This window comes from Oxyura jamaicensis, chromosome 2 (genome assembly GCF_011077185.1).
Source record: "Oxyura jamaicensis isolate SHBP4307 breed ruddy duck chromosome 2, BPBGC_Ojam_1.0, whole genome shotgun sequence".
NCBI classification, from domain to species: domain Eukaryota; kingdom Metazoa; phylum Chordata; class Aves; order Anseriformes; family Anatidae; genus Oxyura; species Oxyura jamaicensis.
This window is the reverse complement of record NC_048894.1, coordinates 120410722-120434871: the sequence shown is the minus strand read 5'-3', so window position 1 is coordinate 120434871 and position 24150 is coordinate 120410722. Positions and strand designations below refer to the sequence as shown.

General features: G+C 39.0%; 1 long non-coding RNA gene across 5 annotated transcripts in view; it reads left to right on the top strand.

Moving 5' to 3' along the window:
- The first annotated feature begins 6278 nt into the window (after positions 1–6278).
- The window catches only part of LOC118161837, a 36905-nt gene continuing 19033 nt past the window's right edge, over positions 6279–24150 (top strand). For 3 of the 5 annotated variants that reach the window (XR_004748190.1, XR_004748189.1, XR_004748186.1), the window contains exons 1-5: positions 6279–6426; positions 9536–9660; positions 9841–10750; positions 20141–20191; positions 21200–21306. This is a non-coding gene — a long non-coding RNA (uncharacterized LOC118161837). The remainder of the gene's footprint in view (positions 6427–9535; positions 9661–9840; positions 10751–20140; positions 20192–21199; positions 21307–24150) is intronic. The other 2 variants (XR_004748187.1, XR_004748188.1) reach the window with 2 other exon arrangements.

Here is a 24150-nt window from a genome sequence, read left to right as displayed (position 1 = left end):
CATGTCCCTCTGGATGATAGTACTCTGTAATCCTGTATCTCAGTTACTGGTAGCAATTACTACCGTTGACAGAATTAACACTCCTTTTTTTCAGTTATCCAGGATACTCTGATCAAATCCCTCTTCATTACGGTAAACCAAAATGGTTAAAGCTGACTTATCTATCCATTCACAGGGACCTATGCTTTTAAACTGTTTTATTTTAATTGTGCCGGTTTTAGTCACTAACAGTTGACAGATTTTCTACTGGTGCATAATTTCCTTCATCCTTTCTTAGAATAATTTGTCAATTTTAGTTTTTCTTTACACTGTTTCTTCTTTCTCTCTCTCTCTCTCTCTCTCTCTCTCTCTCTCTTTTTTTTTTTTTTTTCCCCTGTTGTAGTTCATTTTAATTTTTCTAGCTCTTCTTCAAGTAATTTAATATTTCATTCTCTTCATGGATTTTTGCTGTTACTCTGTGCCATTTCCTCCCAGATAATGCTCACAGACTTCTCATAGGTATCCCTTCTTTAGCTGGTGTAAAACCCTCCTAACCCAATACAAAAATCTTTTAACCTTTCTTTAATAATACTTGTGAGTAAATAAATCTTCTGTGGTAACTTTTCCTACAGCAATCTACATCAGGTAAGCGAGACTCTTAGCAGTTAACTTCTTTTGCCAGGCCAGTTAGATATCACACAAGGCAATTTTAACACTAAGTATCTATTAATAAAGTTAGGAATGTAAAAACTCCAAACCATAGCTTGTATGGGTACCTGTACTATCTGTTGAGTTTCTGGGAAACAAACAAAATGTGACTTCTACAATCCTGTGATTTGTCCCTTTTTTTTTTTTTTTTTTTTTTTTAAATTCAAATCCTTAAAGAAATAGAACTTTTGTAAGTGTAATTTAGCTTAACCTTAGATATCCTGTGGATATCCCACTAACCTCTTACAATGCAGAACTTCTAAAATATAATTGAATATTGGTCCTTCAAAAGATCTTGTTCTGCACCAGTTAGACCTTCACGTTCAGCCTGGTTTAGAAACGTGTTCCAAAAGCCAGAGACCTAGAGGGACTTAACACCAAAGGGCCAAATTAGTGACCAATAGCTTGTTGAAACTGTAGTTCAGACACTGAAAATATAAATTAATTAGAAATTGCTATCCACATGGCATCCTCCTTTCCCTGCTTGCTATAATTCCTTGTACTATAAAGGCCAAGCATAAAAGCGAAGGACTGAATCAGGCTTTGTGCTAATTTCTGGAAAGATACCCAAGATTGCCTGAGTTATATAGGGCAAACTGACAGCAACAGTGACATCTGCAGAGCTGGTACTGTCACTATCAGCAGCACAAATGTGTTCTTGCATCTTTTATGAGTTTAATTCAGCTGAGGATAGAATGGATCTTTTGACAAATTCTGTTCTACAATTACAAGTCTGTTGCTCAAAGAGAAGGCTGTTTCTCAACTAAGAAATCAGAGACTTTGGTCATTTGTAGGCTGAACTGCTACAGTAATTTAACACAGAAGCAAGGAACATCTAATCCAATTATGGGAAGTAATATCTAAATCACCCCAATTCCTTTTTTTTTTTTTTTTTTTAATGATTTGCTTTGGAATCCATTAGGACAAAAGGATCTTTATGTGTGTAAAATATTAATAAAATGAAAAATTGAAGTGATCATACTTAGTTGTAAGTGAACAAAGTGCATTCATTTATGTTCCTTATAAGTATCGTCATTCAGACATTCACTGTGCAGAATATGTTGTCATGGTATCCAGTATGGCCAAAAAAATAGGAATAACAAATGATAGTGGTTAGGGAAATGTAGCAGATTACTTTTCCAGTTTGGTACCTAATGGTGCCTTGAATAGTCAAAGACAAGGACCTGTTTGAGGTGCAGTGGTAACAATGTTCTGAGGGTATACTATGGAAAAGTGTGACCTAATGATGCTGAAAATACACAGAGTAGAACAAATATTAGAGGTGGTTTTTTTTTTTTTTTTTTTTTTTTTTTTTTTTTTTTTTGAGAAATGAATAGATCTTCTTATTGAAAATAGTTTGGATCCCAGCTTCTACATATTAACTGGCTTAACATTTTTGAATTAATATAAGTTACGTAGCCAGATCATATAAGTCAAAATTCTGAGCCCCTGCTCTTAAGGAGATCTTTGGGTAAGATCTTGGTTATATATGAGGTCAAAAAAACCCTTTGCAGCCTGTGGCCAGAAACAGATTGCTAGCTCTAGTTTGCAACATGCAAAAGTATACTGATTTAATTTCAAATGTTATATAACATTGGGTTAGTTAAGACTGTGATAAAGGAAATGTTTATCAGAGTCTCCCTGTCTTTTCCTGGCCTGAGACTCAAGACCAAATATTCTGACCAATATGAAGAATGTAGAATTACTTTCATATGAATGCCTTGAATGGAGAGATTAGTTGTCTTGAAAGAATTATTTTTTCTGTGACAGACCTTTAGAATTGTTTTCTAGGGTGCTGGGAAATCAGTGGCTAGTCCAAAAGCAAGACAAAGAAGCAGTTATAAATATCCTTCTCCCTCCAAATCCTGTAGAAAAGATGACAAGATTAACATATATGTGGCTGCATAATTTTTTTCTGCTGTCAGTCACCCTTAATCTCTTCCTATCTTTGGCAGGCAGGAAAACACAAGGATTTGAAGGGCCAATTCAAAGGACAGGGTGGCAATCTATTTTGCTTAACTGTAAGACAGAAGCTGTGAATTGAAAGAACTCTCAAAAATCTGCATATCAGAACCTTTATGTGATGACGGCAGCAACCACATCCTTGCCCAATGAAGCTTTCCATTGGTGTTTTCATAAGAAAGATGATCTCAGCCTTGCAAACAGAAATTTTTACCTGCTGTTGCCCCAATAAGAAACTCAGAGTTTAACGTAGTTACGTCCTTGAGGTTACCCTAATTTACATCAAAATCTCCCCCCAAAACATCTAAGACTTTTCTTGGCTAGGTTTAGTCATCAGCCATTCTACATTCCCTCTTCAGTCAATGCAGAAAGACAGACATCTCCTGAAAGTAATTCAGAGAGCTCCTTCAGACAGCTATTTGACCTGTCTTGCTCCATGAACTACATACAGAGTCATGATTTTTAGCTTGGGCAGTATGACCTCATCCTCTTTATGTTCTGGGCTTTATCTTAGCAGGTAATTTGTGGTGCTATACACTAAGAGCTGAAAGTTCCAGTTTTCTAAAACTTATCTTGTAAAGCTTCAGTTAAGAATTGAGGTACAGATCAGAGGGAAAAAACAAGGCATATGCACATAAATCGAGTACATGTCTCCCACAATATTCACAATCATAACTCTGAATATCATCTTTGCCAACAAACGTTTGACTATGAAAGGCATTTTAGAATTTCTGAAGCACTTAGTAAATGGTCAATTCATAAAAGAACAATGTGACAGATTTTGCCCATGTACCCTACATAAAAAAGGGACAACAGCTACTTAAAATGTTTTGCATTTATCATCTTTAGGAAAAAAAAAAAAAGAATTTGGAAACACTACCCAATCCCAAGGGATACTTACTCTGTGTCCAGTGTGACCCTAATTATAATGATAATATAATGAAATGTTCCCTCTCTTCCTGTAGCTGCACAGTGGCAATCTGCAGAAAATTGCCTTCAGCTGTAGATATATGAATCTACATTTCTAAACAGTGAGCTGTGTCCTCACAACAGCACAAGTTTTTTTAAGGGATCCTTTCATGAACTGCAATTAAGAAAGGAGAATCTCTCATGGTGTTAAAAAGCACCAAGTAGCCCAAAGTAACAACCAGACACCAGCTTAATTTAATATAGCTCAAAAAACAAACAAACAACAACACAACAACCCTAACACAAAGCCCAAAAGGGCACTAGCATTGATAGTAGTGTGAATTATAGATGGTTGTGACCTTATTCCAAATTAAAGTGCATAGCAAGCTTGCATTCTCCAGTGCCATAGTTGCAACTCTGACTAGCAATGTGTGAATATCTCCTTTGTTAGTCAGTATTTCCATGTGCTCATCACTTCCAGAAACTTCCATTTACCACTGTTATATTTTCCAATTCATACACACTTTTTTTTTTTTTTTTTTTTCACAAATTTCATAGAAGAGTTCAGCTTTCTCTCTCTCGTCACGCCAAGTGAAAAATGTTTCTTCCCATAATAATTTATTTTAAAATTTGTTACAATCCTAACACCAATGAAGTAGGTGGCAAATAAGGTGACATTTGGCTGGGTGGGAATTCTGAAGCGTGCTTCCAAAATTCATTTTGATTTCTTCAGTTTGCGTTGCTGGAGTAGTGAAAGCTTCATGCAATTCCATAAGGGAAATTAAAAAAAGAGTCAGAGCTGTGAACTTACATTAGTTCTTACTCTTGAAGCAGTGCCTTGTAGCTACATTCTTATAAAAGGCTAGCTTCTCGGTATCAAGGGGTTTCTCAGTAATCCTTGTGTGAACAAGTACAAAAATCAAGGCATACTCCTTTATTAAGAGCATTCTCTCAAATATCTGAGGATATCTCTTTTTTTCTCCCTTTCTGATTATTGGCATTTTGTCAAGGAAGGGAAGGTCAGTTTTCATTCAGGTAACAAACTAATTTGAGTCAGACTACAAAAATTTAGCACCTAATTGAATATATACTGAGAGCATATGAGCTGCCTCCTTTGTGGCCAGCAGGATGGAAGAATATTGCAGAGATTTTCTAGCTCATTACCAGAAACCTTGCTGTTGCAGTCTCAGTGGAAGGAACCTAGCAAGCAGGGAACATCATTACCCAGTCTATCTTCTTGCCTCTGAAGGACAGTAATATTTATTGATTCTCAGGAAGAAATAAAGGGATCTTATAAGCAGAGCAGCAGATGAAATCAGAAGACTATTGACACTGAAGAAGAAAAAAATGGAAAGCAGTGTGTCAGCAAAAGGCCAGTGTAGCTCCAGCTGAAGAGTGTAAGGCACCTTTCCAAGCAGGAGAACGGTGAAGAGGGTTTATGAATTTTGCCCTCCTGTTTCTGACAGGATGGCCAGGACCAGATTGCTTGTATGGTCTGACTTAATAACTGAGGCTGATCCTTCCTTGTCATTGTGCTTGGGGTTTTTGCACTGTGGTATTTGGCAGCCCTTGTTGAGCCATGAAATGGGCCTGAGCCAAGGGCTGCAAGGTTGGCTGAGGGCACGGGCAGCAGCTAGCTCAGTTGCAGAGCGAGGTACAGCCCAGCCATCTGAACAGTCCTCTGGGTATGAGCGTTTACAACACTCACCCTGTGAGTGGTGAAAGCAAAGTGACGGGTTTGCAGCAAAGGTTCTTTGAAGAACTGAGGCCCTTTCTCAGCAGGGTCAATTGGGGCCTGCTAGCTCCACACTGAGCTTTTGCTATGAACTTGATTCTTTATAGGTTCCAGTTTGGGGCTGCTGGAAGACGTCTGTGATTTAACCCTTTTCTTGCTAGAATCATGTAAAAAGTGTACTGGAGTTGCTGTGATTGTTTTGGCTGGCCAACATCTGGTTTGGAGCTCAGGCACTTCAAAAAATTATCTGTACAACGCCACAGGCTGCATGGCTCTGCATTTCAGTTTGTCCTCTCAGAAGGAGGTGAGGTGACCTCCTGAGGTTCCCTCCAACCTCAGCCATCCTGTGATTCTGGTGGGGAGCTCCAACGCCCAGGTCAGCCCACCGGTATCTGCAGGGCCTTGTAATGGGTGGCACAGCACAGGAGATTAAACCACAGCTTTCATCAGCTGGGGGGAATCTTATCTCTGATACAGGCAAAATGAGTTCTGGTAAGTGCACCAAACGAGTCAAGGCACCTTGCTGAAGCTCGTGTTATATGAGACTACATTTATAATGTTGATCTGTATCGAGTCAGGACGTGTGACCTCCTTTGTCTGATGTGGGCACTGCTATAATCTATACCTTCATTATCTCAAGCGCAGGAGCACTGTAACCCCACTCTTGCTGTCGAGTCACAACTGAACATTGCTGTGAACTGCAGGTGCCCCGAGAGGCGGCCGTGCAGTGATGAAGTGACATGTCACGCCGGGACCGCCGTGCATTACACCCATTGCCTTGGGAGCGTGCCGCTCGCCAGTCAGAGCGGAGGGGAAATTCATGTCCTCTGCCTTGACCTTTGCCTCCCCGGGTGGCTCAGGGCCAGCTGACCTGAAGGGACATTTATTTCTCCATGCCATGTGCTACACGTGTGATTATGAGTGCAGGAGCTGGGGGCCAGTTTAACCTTTAATAGGTCTGGGATGTGACCTGTGCATTTTTGCAGGCTCAGGGAGGAATATTATCATGATGCATACATTTAAATAGTGTGGGTGCTTATGATCATCTAGTTTGACTTTCAGCATAGCAGTGATCCCAGAATGGCAATCAATGACCCTTACCTTCCATTGGAATCTCTGTGTGATGTACATAGGTATGTGGTCAGAAATATGGGCAAGTATTTTGCCTGCTCTAAAATGCTCTTTAACATGTGATTGTTGTTAACATTTGTAAAGCAGATAGGATTTCCTAAAAATAGAACTTTGCCCAGCTACGAAGACCAAGTTGAGAATATAGCTGAGGCTGTTTTTTCAAATTATGTTTTTGATACAATGATTATTGTGACTGAGTTTTGCTGTAGTTCTCTTGGCCCTTTGTTTCCTGAAGCTATTATAAATATGTCAGTCCTTGTGTGAAATGAATTTTAATTTTGAAGAACTAACGGTATAGATGAAATATTTATAAAATATTTTATAGGGAAACTATTACTAATACTCCTTAAATGAATCAGAAATAAAAATGATATGAGGAACTGCGATCGTTTAGAGCATTAAAAATTACTCCACTAGGTGGGGAACTTGCATCAAGGATGTAACCAAATTGTTAGCACTGAAATCATTGCTGCTGCTGCTGCTGCAAAAACTGAGCTTCGAACAACTGAGTAGTTTTTGTATCATACTTTCCTTCTAACAGATCTGATGAAAAACATTTTAAAATTTGTGGCATAGAAATTCTGTAGGAATTGTAGAAAAATGAAGGGAAGTATTAACATATATTTCTCGATATTTTAGGTAAAGAAGTTGATTTCAGCCATCAACTTTTCTGTGAAGTTGACTTGTTTAAAAAAATGTTCTTCACCATCTAGCTCATTCTAATGAGGTGTTTACTGCATGGGCAAAGGAATAATATATTAAAAATGATTGAAAAAAAAATCATATTTAACTTGATCCCAGTTAATCATAAATTTAGGAAAAGTAATACTTTATTATTTTCCCTGATTTTGTAAACATGGCCAATATTAAGTTATCAAGTTCCTCAGAACTAGGAAGAGTACAAATGCAGATAAAAGAGAATATTTTAAGGTGTCTTTTCCTATTTGATAAAGATCTGAGTAGAGTCACGACTTAGTTTAATTTTGGTGTTTCTGCAGTTTCAGGAGCTATGTGTATTGCAATGTTCCGTAGGTTCCATATAGGTGGGAAGAGAATGAAGATTAGTGGGACCAATTTTTCTTAATCTGGTGGCATTAATCTGTGGAAACAATCTGCTGGTAATTTGTCATCTGCATGTTTGTCTGCTAGAAATAATTAAGAAGTGGAATAAGGTTTGTTTAAGAATCAGAATGTAAAGCTTCTGGGGTCCACAGCTCCAAAAGGGGACAATTCATATAGGACCGGTGCTTGTTGAGGTGTGCTAACTAACATTAAGCTTCAAGGTGGATTTTGAGCTAGGATTTGGGATGTAAGAAAAAAGTGATTGGTTTTCTCAAGGGAGTGAAGAATCAGGAAGAGGGCAGCATCTGAAAGGGGTGAATGCTCTATATCCTCGTTTACTCTTTACATATGCTAAATTAGTGCAAGTGTTAGAGCTGGGATGCGGGAATTCAAGTCTTCAAAACATTTGTTGATTTATTTATTCTGTTGGCCTGGCAAAATTAGGAAGTGGGCCGGTGATGACAGGGTAGAAGTGGGATGTACTCTTGTTATGTGGTTAACCCTGCAAATAATTAAGGTCAGAGATAAGGTTTGGAAATGGATTTCCAAGATTTCATCTTTTACTATATTCTCTGTGGCTTGCTGAGCTCAGAAGACAAGACAACAGGAGTTGGTAAAGGCAAATGCTGTGTATTATATTGTTGGGATGCACAGTGTCATAATTTAGATTAGGGTTAGCAGTGGCCTGTGCATGAAGTTAATGCTCTACCTTGCTTTGAATTTAGGGCTGAGATTAGGTTTCAAGTTATGAGGCATTCTCTCCTATTGGCAGTCCTTTCTAACAGCCCAGGTCATTGCTGAACTTCATTATTCCTAACAATTTGAAAGTGGGCAGTTTTTGGGTATGACCAAGGCTCTACGTTGTCTTGCAGAAGCTAGTTTTATACAGGTGTACAGGTTAGGGTTAGTGTTAAGAATCGGGAATCTGAAGTCTACTCCCTCCAGTTTACTGTTGGATTCTCTAGGGACTAGGGAAATACAGGGATGAGATATTTCTCCATGGTAATGTGCTTTTCTTTAGTTTTCATTGCTGTATCTACTGCTGGTGTTGATATCAATATTAGGATTGCAGCTAGGGCTAAAGTTTGGGGTTTAATATTTAAAGGAGCCTCCTTATTTTTTACATTCAAGAGGATTTAGGTAATTATGAATAGGGAAGACAGTTGGATGGGCCAGTGTTTTATAGCCTCATTTACTTCTGGATTTCCTTTGATTCATTCATGTAACTAAATTTTGCATTAGGATGTGCACTTTATATGACTTACAAAGACAGCAGTAAAAATATTTATTAATATTTATTTTTGTTAGTGATTACTGTCAACTAATGACCTTCAAAGTTGTTATATAATATAGGGGAGAATTCCTCATATTCTCTGTTCTACTAGAAGGGGCTCCTTCTAATAGTTAAGTTTAGGTTCAGGGTTGGAAGTAAATTTAGAACTTAGAAATCTAAAGCTTCAAAAGTACAGTATAGTGTATAGTAATCTTTAGTAAGGTCTACCAAAGTGTGGAAAAGGCAATTTGAAACAAGATATTACTGGAATTAGAGGCCATATCCAACTAAACATAATTCAGATTGAATTTAGGGCTGGAGATGTAACTTGGAAACCCAGCACTTCAAGAGCCCAGTTTGGTATGGCATCACTTTGAGGTAGGAATGGGGAATTTATCATTAGGGGGCAACATGTTGTCTTCCTTTCATTGATGAAAGGGAACTCCTGCCAGTAATTAAATCCAGAGTCAGGGTGAGGGTTTGTTGGCCTTAGAATCTCAGTTTATTGCTGGTCTTTATGTTGACTAGAGTTAGAAGAAGCATTGGAAGGGATAGAGGCCAGTTTATTTTTTCTGTTATTGTAAGTGGCAGTCCCAACCAAAGGTGTAATTATGATTAGGGGCAGGGATATGGCTAGGGTTAGTGTCTGGGTGTCTAAAACCTTGATTTAAAACCCTCAAGTTACAGCCGATCTTCTCTAATGCTTCAGATTTAGGGAGGGTGCTCATGTCAGCATTGGCCATTTCCTTTTTTTTTTTTTTTTTTTCCATTTTGAGAATTGATCAGCTGCCCAATATTAAAGCTAGGACTTGGTTCGGGGTTGGGATTTTGGAATCAAGGTGTCCAAATCTCTGGTTATTGATAAAGTCTGCAGGGCTGCAATGTTAAGAAGTAGGTGCTAGTGAGTTAAACTTTGCCTTTGGTAGTAGTGTTTTGTATTCACTTCTGAAATATGGATTTATTCCCTGGCCACAGCTGAAGTGGGATTGAGGTTGATCAGCCATCTCATTCACCTCTCTTCTGAAGCTGGCAGTTATTTTACCCAAATGTAAATCCAAGCACAGTTGATAATTTGCTTTAGGGTAACTTCCAGAGAGTTTGGCAGAGGGCTGCACTGAATTTGACTTTGTCTGCCAGGACATGATTCCACCACCCATTTGTGTTCCCAGCTTTGCATTCTCTAGGACACACATCATGACACTGGTGTTGTACTGGTGAGTAAACCCATCTCATTGCTCTGGACACTTTGAAAAAAAAAAAAAAAAAGAATTACGTTTATTGGTCAAATGACAGCATAACTGTGCCAAAGGAAGTGTAGGCCAAACAGTGCTAAAGGGAAAAAAAATAAGGAGAAGAGGATAAGAAGTCTGCTCTGATTGTGCTAGTGGCCAAACTTCTGCTGCTGGTGGATCCACAAAGGTGGTGCAGACATACCAGAGGTTGCTGACTAAAGGCCTCATCGTTGTTCCAAGGAACAGACAAATCAAAACTGTGTGGATAGACAGGATGGTGCTAGTGTAGAGATGAATGTGTATGCTGTACAATGACATGACAGCCTGTTTCACTTGACCTGCAATGCTCACAGAATAGGAGGTACTGCAAAAACTGGCGAGGGCTGACATCTCTATCCTCTGCCAGATAAATGAATAGACATCCGTGGCCATTTAATACTCAGCTATCTTTTTAGCTTGTAACATCCTTTAATGACTTATTTCCTGTAATGCTTTTCTCTCTTTTTCCGGTACAAGCTGGAAAATATTGACAGCAGGCAGTGGGTCTGCCTGCTTTGTTTGTTCTCTGCTTGCATGTTGGGGAAAAGGTAAAAGGGCGACAGAACCATGGAGACTCCCTGGAGGAGGAGGAAGATGGATCCTTCCTGGGGAAACATCTGGGCGCAGCTGGAGCACAACATTTCCAGAAACCGGAGCATGGGGGAGAAGAGCAAAGAGTCTCAGGCAGAGACTTTCAAGAGGGGCAGGGAACATCCACAGGTAAGAAAAGCGACATTTTCTGGGATCCATGGGAAACTGAGCAGTTTTCTTCAGTCCAGAAAGCTGGCTGTCACTAAGCCTGGATACAAAGAGGTCTGTCTCTCTGCACAGCGTGGGAGGCAAGTGTTGTTTATAAACTTCTTAAAAGCTCTGTTCTACCTGCTTGAATCACTTTGAGTTTGATGGGTATAAAAAGTGATGTATTCAAATTTCTAAGGAAACATGACTTTGAGTTTGAAAGTGTTGTTTTTTTGGGGGGAGGGGAGAGAAGGAGGTCAGTACTGCAGGAAAAAGTCCAGGCCAACCCATCTCAGGGTCTGGTATGCACAGACTCCTCCTCAGACAGCTAGATCACAGCCACTTTTCTGACTTCTGCACTGTACCAGTTTTGCACCTTCTGGTTTGGCAACAATGAAATATAATCTTTCATTTTTTTTTCTTCTTTTTTGAGAAAATATATCCTGTTTGTTTTCATAAGTGCTTAAAAATATTCGGAAGTGTTTAAATGAGGCATAGGTCGGTGTACCAATTATTGTGACAGGCTTAAGGAATGCTATTGTATTTATGCCTTACAAGTCACCTCAATCACAATATCTGTATTTGAAGGAATAGTCTATCAACAGTTATGTAATAAATCAATAACTGTAAACTTTTATTATTATTATTATTATTATTTTTAATGTACAACATTGAGGAGGATTAATTGATCAGGAAAAGCAAAAGATCCTCTAATTCCAAGAGGGGTGGGCATTTTTTTTAAACTTCTTTGCTGTGTTGAGAATTGCTTGGTTCCTAGCACTGTGCTCTCCATTCTTTAAAATTCTTCACCACACGTTTTGCTCTGCCAGCTCTTGTAACAATTGTAACAGTCTGTATGTGTCAGTGCAGGTGATGCCATAGCAGGCAGCCATACTCTCAAGTCTGATGTGATGGACAGGGAACAGAAAATAATTTATCTCAGTTGTGCTTCGAAGCAACACAAACAAGAGCCAGACTGAGAAAAAACCTCCTGTTTTCAGATCTCTGTATGGAAAACTTCCAGATAATTGGCTCCTCTGAGTAATTGTTTTCCATTTAATTAAGGTAGAAACAAAAGATCAAGAGCCAAGATGTCCACAGTCAGAGATAAAATCATGGGACACAGAGTTCAGGTGTAATGAAGGAGATTTTTGTTTTAAAATGTTGCATCTGTAGAACAAGTGAAAACCCACAAGGAGGAAGAGTGTGAACTCCTTCCTCTTACCATCAGGCAGCCATGTAAAAGTAACCTCAGCAATGCCAATGCGCAACACAGAGGCATAAGAAAATTCAGTATCGGCTCAGGTGAAACTGTTAGCCTTATTTTGTGCTCAGAAGACAGCAAATGCAAGCATCTCTAACCTTACCTTGTCAATTCAAACATGTTTCCAAGCTGACATTTTTTGCTTATTTTGCAATTGCAAGCCATGCACTCTGCATGACTTATTCTGTGTAAGGGAAATACTGGTTTTCAGTCCAAAAGTACTTCATCAAATCTATGTTCTTGTGAATGCAAGAACATTTATGCAAGTCCCAGAAGTATGACTTTCCCAGGAAAATATTTGGACAGCCCAGTTTCACACTGGCATTATTACATCCCTTTAGATCAGTAAGATTAGTAATTCTGGAGCTCAGGAGCCACAGGAAGAAATTCTATTTTCTATTTTTTCTCTGTGCCTGTACCCTCCATCAGTTTAAGACTTTTCAGAGATCATCTTTTCAGTCTGGAGACATCAACAGTTAGGAATCATGTGAGGTATATGTAGAGTTAGGTGTGCAAGAGTGAAGTCTATGGGAGCTCCTTGTCAGCATGCAATGATAATAAGAAATCCCATGTAAGCGTAAGCCTCATTCATTAAAAAAAGCTATGGCTCTCCACCTTCAGTAGCTGACTCCTGAAACTAGAGTCTCTTGCTCAGAAATCCCAAAAGCAGGGAAGAGGCAGACCCAATACAACTTATTCAGCGTTCTGAAGCATTCACTGCTGTATTCAAACTAGTTTCTCCAGTCTTCAGATGTGGCGGAGCGGGGGGAGTTGAGTGTGGGTTTTGTAGTTTCTTCTACTGCATTTTTGCATGCTGTATGAAATAGTTGAATGGACTTAGGACTGTTCAGATCTCTCCAGGCTTTGAACTTCTCTTGAATTACTATATGCAAAGTAGAGGCAGTTTAAGAGGAGTAATTGAGAGAATTTCTCTCTAACTTACTTGCGACTTGGTGGTAATAAATTCCCTTGGGAAGTGGGTGTGGTTGTTCAAGTCATGTTGAGATTTAACCTTGAGTCTCATATATCTAAATTGAAACTCTAAATTTTGAATAAAAGATAAGGACATTAGAAAATAAGGACAAAATATACATTATTTTGTTTCTTAATGTTGTAGAAGAACCACATTTTTTTTTCTTTGTGTAAGAAAACCAGTCTCACAAGGCCTCACAAGGAAGAAGAGACAATGGTACTTCCATCATTTGTGAATTCCCTTCCAAGGCAGAAGAAATTCTTTGTGTGCCCCAAACATTTTATAAGCAAAAATTAGGTATCTGAAATTTTCAGGCCTTTCTGGAGCAAGGAGCTGCTGAGTGAGGGCTTCAGGCAGGTGAGTTTCAGATTCAATGTGTAAATGCCGGACCCTTTGTATGACTCCAGGTTTATATTGCCATCCTGTGTTCTTGTGCTTCTGATGGCTCCATGAGAAAAGCCTTAAAGAGCAGGAACACCCCCTTTCTATAATTGCAAGGTGAAATCCCAAACAAATGGCAAGGCACCCTTCAACTTCACTCATGCCAGGAATTCACATGTGGTTAAAAGATAACTGGTTTTGTTTTTATTGTACGTCTTTCCCCTTTGTTGATGAGCCTTGGCAATGAACCTAACATAATGAGACTTACAGAGCTTCCTTGGACAATATTATTATTAAAAAAAAAAAAAAAAGTAAAAGGAAGCTGTCTAATGTATCTAATAATAACTGAATGACAACTAACTATTCACATGGTTGTCAGCAGGGAATGTATTTAGTAACTAAAGGGGGAGGGGGGCAATCTTATATTCCTATGAAAAATGCAAAGCACTAAGCAATGAAGGATGGCAGAAAATATGCATGTCCACAGCAAACAATGGAAATAACTTTTCATTAGCACCATTCTGAAATACTTAGCTACAGTTCTGACTGAATACTTGATATGCAGTTAATGAGTGAGTTAGCATATAGCCTGCTTTTCCATCCATGGCCAATCGCAGTCCTTATTTATACACAGATAATGTTTTATGACAAAAAATGTAAATCGGATTTCTTGGTGACCTAAGAATATTGCATTCCAGTTTAAACATTTTTCCATCCTATTATTCACAAAAGGATTTTTGTTGTCCAATTGGAAAAACAAACAAAACATTTGTCCCAATATTCAGCTTTGTTCTCACTCCTTCAAATATTTCAGATTAAGTGTTGTAACTACTATGACTAATACCTTCTGTTTTTCACTTATTTATTTTCAGACCATGGTGCCAGGATTTGTCATTCTTATTTGCCATTATGTCTTTTGCACAAGTTTTTACAACATCTTGTTTTGTTACTAATTAAAATGTAATTGTTATAACCAAATTGTTCCTGCCAGTTAGAACACAGAGCAACAGCAGCTATTCTAGCTCCTTCCTGTCTCCTGGGATATTCTAAACTACAGTTTTACTTCATATTAACTGATTATAAATTGACTTGGTACTGTTATTTGTTTTGTGAAATTGTTCTACATATGGCCAGCCTGTTTGTTTGGCTACGGGCACTTCTCAGCTATTGAACCCAAACTGGTTTTTGTTTGGGGCAAACGTTTGTGTAATGTCCAAAGTGTTCTTCACAACACAGTTAACAAGAAAGTAATTGATCTGCAAATTGTCCTAAAATCTGTCTACTTGGATGGTTCTCTGTGAGTTTATATTACAGGGTAGCACAAATGTGGCACATGGCACATGAAGTGCTTTGGCTATCGGGTTGTACTCTGTGTTGTGCTCTTTTTCTCCTGCTTCCTTATTCCCTCATTTAGTAAGACATGTCACAGTAGATACTTATGAAGAACACATTCCAGTCTGTGCCATCACAATGATCAAGATTTTGATGGATTTAGTTTACGTGCATGGGTTTATTTTTTTTTTATTTTTTTTTTTATTTTTTGATGATTTGCTTACATCTTTGACAATATTAATGTACGTACATCTTTCTGGTTGCTTCCCTCCCCTGATTTTAGCTGCATGTTCAGCCCGTCCTAGTTTGGCCATGGCCATGTAATATATTTTTCATCAGTGAATCACACCTACTCCCATGCTACTTAAAATATTTCCTTTTTGTCTAAAGTTTCACATGTTTTAGTTAGATATATTAAAATCCCCATCCATTACCAAATGCTCCGTTTTATCCATGTGCCACTGCCTCTTGCAGGCACTGTTTTTGGGATCCTGCGTGAATGAGCAGGGCTTTCCTGAGGTCAGGGGAGGAGAAGGGTGTGCCATTAAATCCCCTTTCTGCCTTCCTGCCAGGGTCACCTCCTGAGAGGTGATAAGGGCCTCCCACTGCTGCTATTGTTGCACTGGACAGCTCTGCAGAGAAGTTCCTGGGCAAGGTGTGGGATGAAAGTGCCTTTGTGCTGCTGTCCCCCAAGGTACAGGGAGCCAAAGTCTGGTCTCAGCACAGGCTGGAGTCTTTTGTACAGATCCCGTTGTATGCAACTGTGCAGCACTCGGTGTTGGAAATAGGATTCCAGACTCCCATTAAAGCCTCACATGCTGAAATGTTAATATTTCATAATTAAGAATATTACACAGAAATTATGCTGCTATGTTATGTACAGTTTTTCCTATTCATCAAATTTCAGATTTTATTTTGCATTATTTTTTTGGATGCATTTAAGCATTTTTCATCCAACTTTGCTGGATAATCACTTATCTGTCATCTGTTAATGTCTGCTTGACAGCTAAACAGCTAAGTCCTGGCATGACAGCCAGGGATATTTGCTAGTTTACTGCTGTTGCTTTCATGTTCATTGTTTGTTCTGTAATGGCCCTTAAACATTTCCCATGCCTATTTGGGCTAGAATGATTCTTTACATGATGCCTTAGAGGAAAATAAGGTTTTTCTAATAGCAATTAAAATTAGCAGTGATATTAGGCTAAGAATTTAAAATCACATCTCATTCCTCTGCAACTTCCATTTTATCACTGAAAAAAAATATCAATTTTCAGCAACGCTGTATATCTCATGCATAATACACAGCTTCAGTGATTTACTTCTTGTTTTGGCACAGGCACTGTTGAATGATATAAGAGCTAATTTTGTTTTTTGCCTTTAATAGCTTATACTGTCTGCATAATGAACCCTGTCTGCTCTTCACCAGGAGAGTTAGACTGTTCAGACACTTCTGTTGGTACAAATTTCCTGTTTGTTCCCTCAGAAGTTTCCCTTTTCCGCAGTTTGAAAGAAGAGACCACACATGAATAAGGGTGAGACAAATCCATGGCCTTGGGATTTCTTCTGAAGGTGGTTTTCACAAAATGGATGCTAAAAATAGGAGTGGAACAAAATAATGAGATGAGAATCTTGGGATAAAAGAATCGCTAGTAGCACTGGAAGGCATTCCCTGCCATGCTACGCATTTTGATAAATGACATTGTCATGTTTCCAGTGGATCAGCTGAGGAATGGTGCCATAAGTGGAGAGATGCTCAAGGAAGAAGAGGCTTTTTCTTAGCCAGAAGTAGATTATTTATTTATTTATTTATTTATTTAGAATAATGGCAAAGAAATAACAGTGCAGACTACCAAATAGATGAAGAATTTGAGATATATAGACATTTGGGATGTTTTACCAATTGGAAGTATTCCTAGAAACTGGTCTTCTTTTGGATTTAATTTCCTCTATTAAATAAATAAATAAATAAATAAAAAGCAGACAAACAAGAAAACGCAACACACGCACACACATGAAAACAGTTCAAACAGAAATGAAAGGGGAAAACTGGGAGAAGCTAGTGCCACCTCTACACTTAATGTTTATCGTACAGTAAATAAGGCAAATAATGGTAAAGAAAGTTGTGAATAGAGATAAAGGAATACCGAAGATTCTAGAAGAAAGAACAAATGCTTTTAAGAGTAGGTTACAGCTGAGAGGTAACAGAACCGCTGGAAGGCAGCAAAGCTGGGGTAAAAATCCCGTCTAGGAATGGGGACCAGGCAGCAAGGAATGATGCACGTGCACATATGTTAATGCAAGCCAACATATATTGCTGGGATGTTTTTATGTTTCTGAGAGGGGAGCTAGCATGGTTTTGTGTGCCAGTTGTCTTAAGCTATGTAAGAGTTATCATAAATGTTTACGATAAATCATTCTATGTTGAGTGAATGCAATTTAGCCTAAAAATAAATACCTTTTACAGAGAAAGGCTTTGTGAGATTGGTAAGTGGATCTAAGTGTAGGAAAATAATTTTCTTAGTAATAAAAAATGTGTAAGTGCATGCATCTGTCTGCCTGGATTCAGGTGAAGTGTTCAGATCCTAAATTTACAGTGAAACAGTGACAGAAAATAAACAAAGTCAATGCTGAACACACACGCTTTGCTTATGCATTTGTGTTTTCATAAAACACGGAGGTCTGCCAGCTGCATTCGGTAGGCAGAAAAACAAGTAAGTTGAAGCTCTCAGAGTGTAGCCATTGCATTCAGACAGGTGGGATCCCTGCAGGCTAAACTGCAGTGATACCAGCTGGAAATCAGAGGATGAAAGGGGAGAAAATGCCCTCTGGGGACTCTGGTATGACGCAGGCACTCAAAGCATGTCTTGAAAAAGCTGAAGGCCAATTTTAGTGCTGAGGTAGAGCTAAGCTTCTACCCCATTTGAAAAATGTCAAGAGAATTGGTATAGATTAAGTGATGCCACGCAGTGCTTACACATTTTCTGTAAATCCCCGACAACTCTATCTGCCCGATTAAGCAGTTTCCAGCTATGAGATCTGGGAAAACTAACATAAAGAGAAAGGGAAATGGGCTGGTGATATTCATCTTGTTCCACCTGCCTCAAGTGATTCTGGCTGGAGCCATTCGCACATCTCTGTCCCAAGTGCTCTGTGAGAATAGACACCAGTCTGATTTTGGAAAATATCTGTAGGCACTAAGAGTGAGGATAGTGCTTTCTGCAGAGAGGTCTCAGTGAGGTCTCTGTCAGAGGACTTTTGTACTATGCCAAGATAGTTTCCTTCTGTTTGTAACAGCACCGTTTGTCACCTGTGCTCTGAGGGCATGTAGCAAAGATGGAGCAGTTCGGCCTGAGAGGACCAATATGTATTTCATTACTTTTATTCAAGCAAAACCTGTAAAAGCCAAGGGATTTTGCTTGCATGGATAATATCTGAAAAACACTTTTTGCATTGAGCTGAAGTTTTAAAAGCAAGAAACAACAATAAAAGGTACAAACTAATAACACAACTGATGAGAAATGATGGAAAGTAAGAATGAAGTATGGGTTGGTCTTTGTGTGAGGATTACTAGATATGGGATGGAGGGAATAATACAAGTTGTTTTTGATGTCTAAATTGATAGTCAGGGCTCATATTAATTTCTATAAATAAGAACAAATGATATACACTGAAAGAAATACCTGGAAGGAAATTATACCACTTTGAGGTTATTTCCTTGACTGATTTTTCAGTGAGTTTATGGCAAATTCCACTGCCTCACTCTGAATTATAGTGTGGCGATGTTTTCCATGTAGTAGCTCAGCAGCAAAACAAGTGTCTCTTCCCAGATCTTTCCACCATTACACAGAAACCATTGATTTTGTCTGCCTTAGCAAGGTAGAGTTTGCTTGATATATTGTGTGAACCTTTGATATACATTAGCTACAGAAGCTACAGCAGATATGTTATCTCTGGATGATGTGGAAGATAAATGGTGCAACTGGCACACACGGGCTGCGCTTTGCAGTCACTTAGTTGGCATGCAAACATGGTAGGTCATAAAGCAAGCTGTCACTCTTTGACAGAATCACAGAATCATTATGGTTGGAAAAGACCTCCAAGATCATCTGGTCCAACCATCACCCTACTACCAATGTCACCCACTAAACCATGTCCCTAAGCACCTTAAGTTCTAGCGTTATAAACAGAGTTAGTTGTCTGTCCAAGCTTGCAAAAAAAACAAAACAAAAAAGTATTCTGTCATATTTGGTGAATATAAACTTTGGATATGTTCTGTTCCTCTTTATAATAGCATCATTGTCATGTGTCTCAGTGTGACTTAAGAAATGTGTGCTCATGATGTACAGTATGGTGGTTTAATAAACCACCATCAATAAGACTCAGAAAATATTCCTGTAAATATTCCTCTTCACTTAGTGAAAACGTAAATGAACAGCCAAAAAAAACACCCACCTATTGTATTAGGTACTCTATATATTTTGGAAAGGTCAGTGTAAGGAATTGCAGTAAATCTAGGACCACCTTCAAACAGATTAACCTCCAGGTAAATTTGTGAGCAGTATTGCTCTCTATTAACAAGATGTCTCTGAAGGCCTTGGGCTAGCCAATAGGAGACGACAGTCCCAGGGATTTAGGTAAAATTTAGGTCAAATGAATGATCTTTAAAGCATATTTCAGAAAATGCTCTAAAAAGTAAATCCAATTGCAACGCAAGCTACAGCTCAGCAGATTGCATGCCCTGTGCTTCACCAGGAGAAAGTCATCTGAAGAGCAAGCGTTTTTATTTAGAGGAGAAACTAAACAAATGGGAAAAAATATATAATCTGAAGCTTTTTTAAGATTATGGGCTAAGACTTCTTGATTAACTTACTCAAATTAAAAATCAGTAGTTAAGCGTGGTGTTTAAAAACATGATATAAAATGTTTTATTTAAAAGATAGCATAAGAAAATATCCAGTGCTTTCAAAATAAGGAATTTAATTAAAAACGAAAATGTGAAACTTAAATGTTGTGACCTTTTTATTTGCCCCACTCCCTGTTTCTGGCTGAATTTATGTGCTGATGTTATCCCAAGTTCCCCAGTTCCAGTCCCCCCAGAGTTCATTTACTTCACACAAAAGCTTATTTGCTCAGCTCTGATGCCAGGCTTAAATCTCACCTTTTTTTTTGTAGCAGTGCTTTGGAAAGAGACCAAATTTCTAAAGCTTGTGAGAATCAGAGAAAGTAGCTTGCTAAAATACTGTATTCTTTCTTTCTTTCTTTCTTTCTTTCTTTCTTTCTTTCTTTCTTTCCTCTTCCTTCCTTCCTTGCTTCCTTCCTTCCTTCCTTCCTTCCTTCCTTCCTTCCTTCCTTCCTTCCTTCCTTCCTTCCTTCTCTCTCTCTCTCTCTCTTTCTCTCTCTCTTTCTCTCTCTCTTTTTCCAGAAAAAAGTACTAATTCTGTGATGCCCAGCCTGTGGTATACAGATGGTGATAGTCAGTACAGTTAGCATGTTGTAATAACATAATATTTCATTTCCTGACCTCTGAAAATTGATGTCATTTATATTCTTCACATGGTAGATTTAACTGTTTCAAAAAGCTTGGAGGACTACCTGAAACATTATATTCAATATCAATGTGTGTTTCAGACCAATAAAATGAAAGATTTTACAGATAAAGCTGAGTTTTTCCAGAGAGATTAATTATTTTTATGACCCTAGTAGAGAAGATACAATGTATGAAAGAGACCTACCTTTTTTTTATTATTATTTTTTTATTTTTTTTTCCATTTGAGAAAGTGAGAAGTATGTCTCTTCAAAGTGTTTCCAACGTGAGAGTCAATAAAACCAAGCCAGATTTTGCAACTAGATTTAACAGACCATAGTAAGCCTAGACATATATTTCCTACAATGTTACACAATTTTGGCGTGATTTAATAGAACACATAGCGTTTGTGATTACTGCAATGACCATCCCTTTACTTGTGTGGTGCCAGGCATGCACACTGTGCTTTGTGTACGCCTGTTACTTATAACCCGGTCTGAAGTGGTTCAGGACAGGGGGCAGAACCTGCTCCCGTGTTAGATCTTGCATGCAGAGGTTTTGGCTTAATCTCCCTGTACACAGCTGGGTGTTTCTACGCAGCCAGTGCATGCAGATGAAAGCAGGTGATTTTAGTGCCATCATCCCTCCATCAGCGCTCCTGAAACAGAGAGGAGGCAAAACAAAACAGGACCTGGGAGTGAGTTTTCAGTGATAGGTTCAATGAGCACATTGCTAAGATGCCTTTGAGATTCCCCTTCCTCTCCACTTTCAACCAATGTCTCTGGCCTGTGTGAGCTGTTTTGGCTCTATGTGCAGAGCTATACAATGTATGGCATTTAATAATTAAAAGTCTTCTACCATCTTCCACCATTAGCAGCAGAGGCAGTGTGTTGAAATGTCAACAGCAGCAGTCCTCACAGAAAAGAAGTAATAACCGAATGTCTTTTCACACTCTAGGATCTGAATCCAGGAGCTACATCATTTAGAAGCTGTGCCTCCCAAAGGCCACTACGAAGTCCACGTAATATACAGAGTGAATGGTAGTCAGACTAAGCACTGACGGGGTAAAGTAAATGAAAATAACCAAAGGAAACAATATAGTACAGTGCAACATAGAGAAAATGAAAATACGTGAGATTCATTGTATATGCTAGATTATACACATTGGTGACTATATAACATCTTGTGTCTGTCACGTATTTGTTTTATTTACTCTGAAAGCTAGAAAGGAAAATGGTCATAAAATATTTAAGAGTCAGCCTAAGTGGAAAAAATGTTTTCCCAGGATAATGGACTCTTCCAGCTATTAGGCAATGAAGCAAAGTAGAAACATTTATTTTTCCAAGCAGAAGGCATGGCTTCTGAGATAAATCTCTACGATAATGAACATAAAGCAGACATACAATATAATTAACCCAAAGGAACCTGATTGTACACAGCGTGTATTGAGTGAGCAGTGATGGTTGTGGCCTGACTCCAAAGCGTCACCGTGGGGCTCAGGTCCCCTGCCTGCAGCAGGGCTTACCGTGGTCAGCAGAGGCAGCAGTCTCCAGCAATGTATGTACTCACAGAGAGCGGCACTGTTACAATACTTGCCTTTCCTTTCTAACAGAAGTGGCATTTGGTAAGGGGCAGGCGCTGACAGACTGCTCTTTCTGCACAAATGTCCTTTATTTTTTTCCCATGCATCAAAGCCTTTGCAATGGGAGAAACTTCCAATCCTGCTTTCCAGTGATCCTTATAGGTGGCATTGCTTTCCCCCGTTAGTTTTAATGCAATAGCTGCCCACCTCTCTGCTTGCCTAAAGGGACTCTTTCCCCCCCAAATTTCCAAACGCATCAAGAGGTGGGTTTTTAAATTCCCTCCTCATGCACCTCTTGTGCTTTACTCTGGGCCAAATTAACACTTTGTTTTCCTGCTGACTTCTCACACCTCTTGTCTCAACATTCTGCAGACTCAGATTAAACGTAATTTTGATGGCACAAACTATCTGAAAATCTCCCTGGCTTCTCTACCTTTCTCAGCATTTACTCTTTCTTCAATATTTGTTCAACATTTTTAATATTCCTTTTACAAAATCTCATTTTTAAATGTTATCTCTCGACAGCTTTTAAAACCCCTGAACTTGTATTTCTTTATCTATTTCAGAAATATTTAATTTTGCCTTAGTAGTAATTCCCTTCCATTCTTTCAGGAAAAGAGTCGCCAGCCTGAAAATGTAAAGAAGTAGAAGCATTTCTAATTACTGTATAAAACACTTCGTTAGGATATTATCACAAGAAAGTAACTTGAACTCAAATACCTAAGTACATAGTCTAGTGATACTTGTAAAAACAACAACAACAACAAAAAACAACAACAACAAAGCAGGATTAACTTCGTGAGCTCAGAATGAAATGCAAGCCTCTGCTATTGCAGGTGCTAGCTCTTTTGCCTGGGCAGCTCAGGCTGAACTTGTGACAGCTTCCCTTGATATGAAATACAGGTACTTGATGCTGGGGCTATTTGATCTTAAAATGTCACTGAGGCTATTTGTTCCGGGTCATATCACTTCAAACAAAGTATTTTAAACTCTTCTCCTCCTTTCTTCTTATCTTATGGGTGGATATCTTTGCTATTGCTTGCCGTAAAACCAGCAAACATCTCTTGTTCTTTTATCTTAAATCACTGCTTTCCTAAGTTGATACAATTGTCTATGCTGAAAACTGGATATATTGGCTACCTATAATAGGTATAATAACAGTAGTAAATAAACACTGCCGTCCTGTCCCAAAGTGCATTTAATATTTAACATTTTCATAGCCACTGCTCTGGCTCATGGCCACAGTCAGTAGAAGCAGAAATAGCTGGGGCTTCTCATTACATCTCTGTTATGCTTAACCTCTCTATTTGGTAGCTGTCATTAAAGTCATGTTAAAATATGACAAAATAGGATTCTGGAGTTGGCTTATGCAACAGTACAAAGAGTCAATTTTCAGTATTTTATGTCAGATTAATTTATCTGATTCAATCTTATTGGCAATGGGAAGATTTAAAAGCATATTCATATAGCAAATGCAGATACTCAGCCGTGCTCTGCTTGCCCTAAGGCCTGAGCTGGAAGTGTTGGGTGGCAAAGTTTTAGACGGAGATGGGGAGCTTCATGCAAGCCCAGCCAAGACTTGAAAAAATGTGTGGTAATCCTCATGAGGCTGGTGTGTATTGGTTACAGGTACTGGATGAGAGATATGTACAATACTGCTGTTTGCAGCATAGATTTACAGTCCTATGTCTCAGTGAAGCTGGGGAGACAGTGCTGTTGTGGATAGGTGAATTGGTGAACTGGTGAGCTGCGTTTGGTGCAGGCATTGAAATATTCAGGGGCATAAAGCCAAAGCAAAAACATCCCCATTTTGTTGCTGAAGGCAACAAAAAGAGTTTGGGAAAAGAAAAACCTTTGGAATCTGCTATAAGTCATGCTGTACTGGTACAGTGCATGTTATACTTTCCTTAGAAATCAGGTATTTATATGTGGTTGTCCAATCTGGACTTTATATTCAAATACAAACTTGTGTTTCGAGTACTTCCCTCCCTCCTTGTGTTAGATGGGAAGGTGCAAAGAGGACGGAGCCAGGCTCTGTTCAGTGGTCCCAGTGCCAGGACAAGAGGCAATGGGCACAAACTGGCACACAGGAGGCTCCCTCTGAACATCAGGAAGCATTTCTGTGCTGTGCAGATGTTGGAGCACTGGCCCAGGTTGTCCAGAGAGGCTATGGAGTCTCCTCCTCAGAGATCTTCAAAAGCCACCTGGAGGTGGCCCTGCTTGGGTAGGGCATTGGAGCAGATGGCTGCAGAGATCCCTTCCAGCCTCAGCCGTTCTGTGAGGACTCACCCCGTTTAAACGCAGTCAGGTGTCACAGCACTAGGTC